The sequence below is a fragment of the Nycticebus coucang genome, chromosome 5 (assembly GCF_027406575.1).
Source record: "Nycticebus coucang isolate mNycCou1 chromosome 5, mNycCou1.pri, whole genome shotgun sequence".
In the NCBI taxonomy this organism is placed as follows: Eukaryota; Metazoa; Chordata; class Mammalia; order Primates; family Lorisidae; genus Nycticebus; species Nycticebus coucang.
In genome coordinates this window covers 67,551,268-67,559,630 of record NC_069784.1, presented here as the reverse complement: position 1 = coordinate 67,559,630, position 8,363 = coordinate 67,551,268, and the positions used below count along the sequence as shown (strand labels likewise).

Genomic DNA, 8,363 nt, shown 5'->3' with positions numbered 1-8,363 from the left:
TAAAATATGGAACCCTTCATGAATCTGTGTGTCATCCTTTGCAGGGGCCATGCTAATCTCTGTATCATTCCAATTTTAGTATAAGTGCTGCCGAAGCGAGCACCCACCTGCTTGTTTTCTGGAAAACTGTTCTTTAAGTCATTAGAGAAGAGGCATCTGGTCCTTCGTTTGCATAGGAAAGGAGAATATGTGAAGATCCCCATCCGCGCTGTACTGACCACAGGGGAATGGCAGATTAATTTATATCACTATGTCACTATTCCCTTTCTGTTTTTATTTTCTCTCAGGCACTCTATGGACCTCCAGAAGATGGGAAAATAGTATTAAGACAGAATTGACAAGACTAGGTAAATCATTGACCATAAGTGCCAAAAGATAAAAGAGATGGAATCATAGCTCTGATCTTTTGATTATAGTGTGGATATGTATGTATGGGGCAGGGGGAGGGGGCTGAGTGGGAGTAATGTGAAGATACCTGTTATGAAAATAGAGGTTAGAGGAAAAAGATGTGAACCTTGTAGATAAGAAAATAATGCTTACAAATGCAACACCAGGTCTCAGAATAGAAACTAGAGGTAAATATTTAAATTTATAAGGAAATTATCCACATAGCAATGATAAGTAAAGCTATGATTTTTTGATGGAATTTTTATAAATCTGAGATTTTAAAGAGAAGAAAAAACAGATATGAAAGTCTATGTTTGAGGTGTCATGTATTTAGGGAACTAAACTAAAGCAAAAACAGAGATACATAGTAGAAAAGGCAATTAGTAATTGAGGGAAAGCAAGGAGAGGTCAAGGAATTATCTAATTGAAGGGGAATATTCAGCAAGTAGAATGGGTAAACAATAAAAATGGACAGGAAGGACTGAGAGGAAACAGGGGCTGAAGATGAAGAAATAGGGGCCTTGGCATGAAGCCAAATGCTGAAGGAGACAGAGAGAGAGAGTAAGCCCTGGTTGAGGGGAGGCCACTGAGTTAGATAACAGACGTAGCAGATAGAGACTAATAAAGACTGGGGGAAATGTAAGGTGGAAAGAAAAGTTGAAGAAAAGTGAAGTTTTCTCTTAGTATGAAGATTGAGAAAAGAAGAGATTAGAAAGTTGAAATAATCTTAGGAGCAAAAGTAAATGAGAGATGATAGGAAGCTTCTAAATGAAGTTGAGTTGTACATGAACATGGTAGGAACTGGCCTCTGTTCCCACAGCTTTCTTGCACTACATTGGGCAGCCATGGAGCTGGGCCAGTAAACATGAGATGTGTGTGGAAAGGGGATAGAGACTCAAGGGATCAAAATCCCAGTAAGGCAGTGACTAAATGCTATCACACTTGGCACTGTAGAGAAAGGAACGAGGTGGGCGGCGCCTGTGGCTCAGTGAGTAGGGCGCCGGCCCCATATACGGGGTGTGGCAGGTTCAAACCCAGTCCCAGCCAAACTGCAACAAAAAAATAGCCAGGCATTGTGGCGTGCGCCTGCAGTCCCAGCTGCTTGGGAGGCTGAGGCAAGAGAATCGCCTAAGCCCGAGAGCTGGAGGTTGCTGTGAGCTGTGTGACGTCATGGCACTCTACCAGGGTGATAAAGTGAGACTGTGTCTCTACAAAAAAGAAAGGAAAGAGGGCAGCAGGGGAGATTATCAATCCCCGTGGCCACCACAGCAGGTGAGCACAGAGGTGGACCTCTGGTCTCTCATTCTTCCATCTGTTCACCAAGCATTGACATTTTGAGCCCATCGACAATGCATCAGACTATGTTGAAGGCTTTCAGCAATGGTCTTCCACCTGGTGAGGGAAATGTTGATCTTCCCCAAAAGCTACTTGAATCTTTTTTTCTTTTATTGCTTTTCTTTTTCTATCTCAATATATAGGTATAATTGAATTAAAAGAAACAAAGTCAAAATATTTTCCCAGTTTATAGTAAGGATGAAAAAAACATGAAATGGCACAATGCTTGTGCCACTGTGGGGAAGGTCTAACTCTCTGCTAAAGATGGTCATGTTTTCTGAGCTGATAGAATTTTCTAATTTTTAGAAGTAATTTCATTCATACATCTAGAATTGAAGTTTTCTTAAAATGCCTGAAGGGAAGAATGGGAAGTATTTTTTTTGTTGTTGTTGTTTTCCCCTTGACAAACTATTTCACTTTTATTGGCTTTAGGATTTGGGGAATATTTGATAACAAGGCAAAACTCAAAGGGGTGAACTTTATTACTCTCATTTATTTTGCTCGAGGGTCAGAGAGAGTTGCACCATTCATCTCTGTAGTGTATGTTCTACTCACACTCCTTCCATGGGCTTAGAAACACGGGTACATGTAAGAAGAGTCATACTTCTAAAAATTAATTTTGCTTAATACAATATCTATCAAATTATTGGGCTGCAGGCCTTGATTAAATAGCATAAACGACAGTAATAAGCAGACTGCTTTGGTAAAAGATACTGAAAATAGTTATTAAAATTAATTTTAAAAATCAACTTGTTATGGCAAAAAATTCAATTTTAGAACCAGAAAGGTTTAAAACTTTAATCTTATACATTAGAAAACAAAGATCATAGAAAATAGATTATTCACTGCTGAAAGAATTATAACTATAATTCAAATCTTCTGTTTCCCACAATAAGCCTCTTTCTATAATCATCTCAAAAGTCATTATAATTCTAAGGTAGTAATAATGAACACCATCAAACTATAATAATTGTCCATATATTATCTTTAAAAGTCAAAATTTACAACTATTGTAATCTTTATTCAAACTAGTTCCTATATTTAATCTTTTAAAATTTTTGTTTCTGATAACTTTGTGTTTGTTAATGGCATAATTTTTATGTTCGCCATCAATTTGACTGATTTTATTCTCAGTTTTATATAGTACATAATAAATTTAATTTTATTCAGTATTTTCTCTAACTATCACACCAAAGTTAAATGAAATTTCCCCACAAAGGGATATTAATTATTTTACTCTTTAATTTTTGACCAAACTAACATTCTTTTCCAAGTTGTTAACATTTTACCAATATTAGGAAAATTCTTAATAATCAACATTAATGAAGCCAATATTAATAATTATCCACTTGTCTATATTATAAATGGAAAGGATCTCAGAGTTTCTTTTTTAGAGTTATGAAAATTGAAGAGTTGGAATTTTTGCCCAGTCCAACCAGCAGATTTGTACCATATTTGAGATTAGAACTCAAGCCCTGGAGCTTCCGTTAGAGCTTTAAAAAACATATATGCCAAAACTTGAAACCATTTTCACATACTTTCATCTTGTGATTTTTTTTCATATACTATCTCTTAATGATTTTTTTGAGAATTTTGTTCCATTGTTTATCTTTTAGAGGGGAAGAGAATGTATCTTAGTAAGCTACTAAACGTTCTGAACCTAACACTCTTCCTTTTGCTTACAGTTAAGTTATCTTTACCTAATGAAAGAGTCTCTGATATCCTTTAATTCTATTTTCCACACATGGAGACAGAGGCTGACATTACTAAATTTTATCCTCTGTAATATAAATAGCAATGTGGCACTGAAGTTCCCAGCAGATTGTTTCTACTTCAAAGCCCCCTCTTTCCTCTTACATCCTCCTCCTTGATATTAATTGTTTATTATGTAGTATTTCCTAGCCCTAATTTCTTTCAGCCATAGCTTCTCCTTCTTTCACTTAATATGCCTCTTGGGTCAACTTGATCAACATTCTTTGTCATCTATGTAATTTGGTCTTTTGAGGAGTAGTTCGACTTTATTCTTCTATTCCCAATGGCATCAAAATCTCTTCATTAGAAAAAGTGCTCAGATTTCCCTGCCCTTTATTTTTTGAAATAATGTCCTGCATAGCAACATTATACTGATAGTGAGTTCTTAAAATAAAATTTCATCCTAGATAATTCATGAGAATTAAACCCAGATCTTGGAGAAGTTGTTCTCACTGTTGGATGACAAACTAGTGATTAAACATAGATTATACTGATATTACTCAGTGGCTCATTCTTAAGGAAAATAACCTGACTTCTATATTATGGTAATTTTGCATTTTTAAAACATTTAGCCTGACATGTTATGGTGTTTTTGTTTATAGGACGTCCTCAAATGTTGCTTTGTAAATACTGAGAGATCCATTTAACAGATGAATTAACCAACACAAAGAAATTAGGTGCAAGCTTGTGGTCAAATCAATTATAAGTTGCTCAGAAAAAAAATCCCAAAGACTTTTAGTCTTTTACTTGTTTATTCTACACTCTAAAGAGGTGATAGTTTCATGTTACTAAAGTGGTGCCACAGGGGAAAATACTAATTTTTTTCTACTTATTTTAGGTTCATGGCTGAGGACCCTGTAGCAAAAGATGGATTAACAGGGGAGCCTTCAGAAGTAAAGATCCAGAGAAACAGGTAAAGGTGTGTATTTTTATGCTAAGTCTGATGAAGAAATGGATAATTACAGAGATGATTAAAGGACAAAATGGTACGGTCTCATAACGATAAACTCAAGAGAGCCTAGCAAGGCCCATTTACTAAGACTCTTGTCTGTGTTCGGTGTCTGCAGAGATGACGGACGATGTTCTTTTCCTCTAGATACGGGAGGCGAGGGAACTTCTCAGAAGTTCTTATGACCTGCTTCAGGGGAAGGTCAGGAAATTCTTTTGTAGGTTTTATGGGCTGCTCTCAGAGAGAAGGGCAGGAAAGGGTCAGAGAATGACCTTCTTGCTTTTGCTGTTTTCTCAAATGCCAAGCAGCCACATTTTGGAGTCGAGTGTCCTTAATTTCACCAGCATCTAAACCTACATAGTCAGCTGTGTATTATCAAAGGTTGTTGTTGATAAATAGTAAAAATAAAATATTTCAAAGATATGCTATCAGGTTAGATAATATACAGTATATTCTCTGCATGCTGGTTTGAGTTATTTTACTAATGAACTAATACAAAGAAGTTGTTCACTGGCTTTTAAGAGGTTAGCTTAGATACTATTGGATTGACTTAAGAGGTCTCTTCCATAATATTTTATACTTCTTTAGAGGTATATCTCTCTCTCTCTATCTCTCTCTCTCTCTGTCTCTCCCCATCCTTTCCTATCCAAAAGCGTTTTGCCAGTCTGGCTGGAGATAAATAGAATTCTCATGCTGAAAGTGCTATTTATGACTGTAAGCAACAAAATGCAGCATAGCAGCTCTGGGATAGATTGACAATCATAATAACAACTATTATCCTCTAAAGCTGTTTCTGCTACTTAAAGGGGCAGTATCCATTATGGAAGGAATATATGAGTCATCCTTTAAAGTATGGCTCCACTAGAAAAAATGTTTTGTTATGGTGATTGTTGCAAATATGAGCATATTGCCTTTGGCTCTTTGAAATGAAAGCTGCTTCATTTCACTTAAGAAGGTTAGATGAACACACTTAAATTGGTAACATTTGAATTCATGTGTAGTTAAATCTTTCTTCCAGGGAGAAAAAAAAAATCACTCTTCTCCAATTCTACTGCTATAATCTTAAGTTTGGATTCACCATCTTGCATTCATAGTACAAAGCCCTGTTTGTGTTCTCTATAGCTTATCCGCCTTATTCTGATTTACCTTAATAATCACATTCAAACTTCATGCTGATCGTATTTCCCTTGTTCATGACCCTTCACTTGTATCCAACAGGTTAATAAATAAATAAAAATCTGTTAACTAAGCATTCGGTGAATTAGCATGTGCTACACTGGGGGGAAAATCCTCATTTCCTTCATTTTGGACATAGAAGTCTGAAAATAAATGCGAGGAAGTAAATGCAGAAAGAAAAGGATTAAGTTGAGAAAATTAGAGCACTTGTACTATCGTAGTGGAATTTGGATTAGATTGAGGCGTAAGGAGGGAGCTACAGTGACCTTTGGTACTTTTTTGTTTCTCTCTTGCATTTTCTTCTCTTGGGGAGCCGTTCTTCCCCTACTCTCAATCTTTACATGGAATTCTGGGTTTTATTTTGTTTTGTTTTAAATTTCATATTAATATGAGGTACCTAGGATTAGTCTACATTGTCTTTGTAAGATAAAGTCAGAGCTGCAGTCGAGCCATTCACCCAAGAAGTGTGCCATCGAGCGGCACATTGTGCCCTGCAGTGAGAACTTGCCAAACTCCCTTCTCCTTCCCTGTTTTTGAATTTAATTGTGTTTTTCTCTCCTGTGCGCCCATCATCCCTAATCATCACATAAATGCAAGTCAAAACCACTTTGGGATATTACCTAATAGCAGTGAGAATAGTCCCCAAACTGCCAGATGCTGGCAAAGGTGCAGAGAAAGGGGAACACTGATGCACCAGTAGTGGGATTGCAAACTAATGTAGCTCTTTTGAAAAGAAGTATGGAGGATCGTCAAAGAGCTAAAAGTAGATCTTCCATTTGATCCTAAAATTCCATTACTAGGTATCTTCCCAGAAGAAAGAAAATCATGTTAATGTAAGGACACTTGCACTCAGAATGTTTTAGAGCAGCTCAATTCACAATTACAAAGAGGTGGAAACAACCCAAGCTCTCATCAATTCATGAATGTATTAATAAACTGTGGTATATGTATGCTATGGAATACTATTTAGCTAGAAAAACAATAGAAACTTTACATCTTTTGTACCAACCTGCATTTAGATACATTCTCCTAAGTGTCTCAAGAAAGGAAAAGCAGACATAACATGTACTCAATCCTATATTGAGACTAACAGTTCAGCAACTACATGATCTGGTCTTTGAAGCCGAGGACTCCATATTTCTGAACAAGAACTCTGGGTCTGGATTAGCTATCATGGTTCCCTCCTAGCAATTTTGACAGAACTACATTGAGAAAGGTCTTTGTCTTCTGAGTGAGCAGATACTAAGAGCCATGCAGTCCCTGTGGCACCAAAGTCATCATCTCTTTCCATACATGTAAAGAGGCAAGAGTTGCTCGAAACCAGGAAAAAGAGCCACAGGGACGGGAAACACATGTCTACTAAATTTTTGAGCAGCAAAACTCATTTGTGTCTGAAAAAATTTACTGAATTGAAAAATATCCTGTATTACAGTAAAGAAAGTTTAACTTGTCTTTTTATTATTTATAAGCATAAGACTTTGAACAAATACTATTACTAAACATCTACTTTGGGTGACTTGATTAAAAGTATTAAAAGCCAATCACTAATATTTTGGGAGAGGTTTAAACTGTGTGAAAATTTAATAAACAATGCTTAATTTATTCTACTGTATCTAAAACACTTTTTAGTCAGTAAAATCTTAAAATAAAGTTGTAAATATTAATTCAATAAATATTGTACTGTTGTTTATTCATTCTGGGTTGTAATACTTTATACTTTGAGTTTTTATGTAACCTATATTTTATTTACCGTTACCTTTACTCAATTATTTTTAATGACTAGGATCTTCAATTACTTATCTGATCATTTTTCAAAGTCTACAAAGCTATACGGCACATCTCCCTCCAAATCCTGCCTTTCAGTTTGACCAGAGCTATCCCTCAACCATATGCTAGGCTGATATTGAATTTTTATGGTGATTTCCAAAAATTTTTTAACCTATCTCTAAACAGGTATGTTTATATTTACCCCCACCCATTTCTACACAGCAGGGAGCATATTTTACACGGTGACCTTCCCCTTCATTATTACTTCTAACAGCTAGAGAATTTATTCTAACTCCCATATTTAAATTCATAAGCCATACCTCGCCCCTTAGTTCTAGACACATGGATCTAACTGCCTAATCGACATTGTCACTTGGATATATACGATGGCTAAATTAAGTTCAGCCTAAAGCTGGCTCCTTACGTATTTACATTCAGATTAAAGGTTTCTCTGTAAACTGTAACCTAATTGGATATACAAACAGGCTGTGCCAATCACTGAGTTTAAGCCAATCAGAGGTGGCAAGATGTTCAAATGGTGTCAAATAAAACAATCAATCCAGCTGTTTGTGCACTCACTTCCGTTTCCTGTCCTCACTGTCCTGTCTCTGTCCCTGAATGTTCATCAACCACGTGACAGTGCTAGAGTCTCTCTGAACCTATTCCGGTTTGGGGCCTGCTGGATTTGCGAATCATTCTTTGCTCAATTAAACTCTGTTCAATTTAATTTATCTAAGGTTTTCCATTTAACAGATGGTGTCAGAAAGTGCTTTCCAAAGGAGAGCTTCCAGACACCCCCGAGAGCATTAAGTAAGTACCATGGTACTCGCAGGGCCCATTCTGCCTACTGCTCTCATACAGCAGCTGGGGGTGATGGCTAAGTTCTTTGCAGGATTCAGAAGCTCCACAAATTGTGTTTTGATCTCAGATTTGAGCAAAATTTTAAACTGAACTGGTTTCAGAAATCACGACAGAAACTGAACTGGGTCCAAGATTA

At 36.4% G+C, this 8,363-nt stretch overlaps 1 non-coding gene across 1 annotated transcript; it reads right to left on the bottom strand.

The window, feature by feature from the left end:
• LOC128586935 (U6 spliceosomal RNA) lies at positions 1-103 on the bottom strand. Its single transcript, XR_008380390.1, has one exon. It is a non-coding gene; the product is annotated as a U6 spliceosomal RNA (small nuclear RNA).
• Between the last annotated feature and the right edge of the window lie 8,260 nt (positions 104-8,363).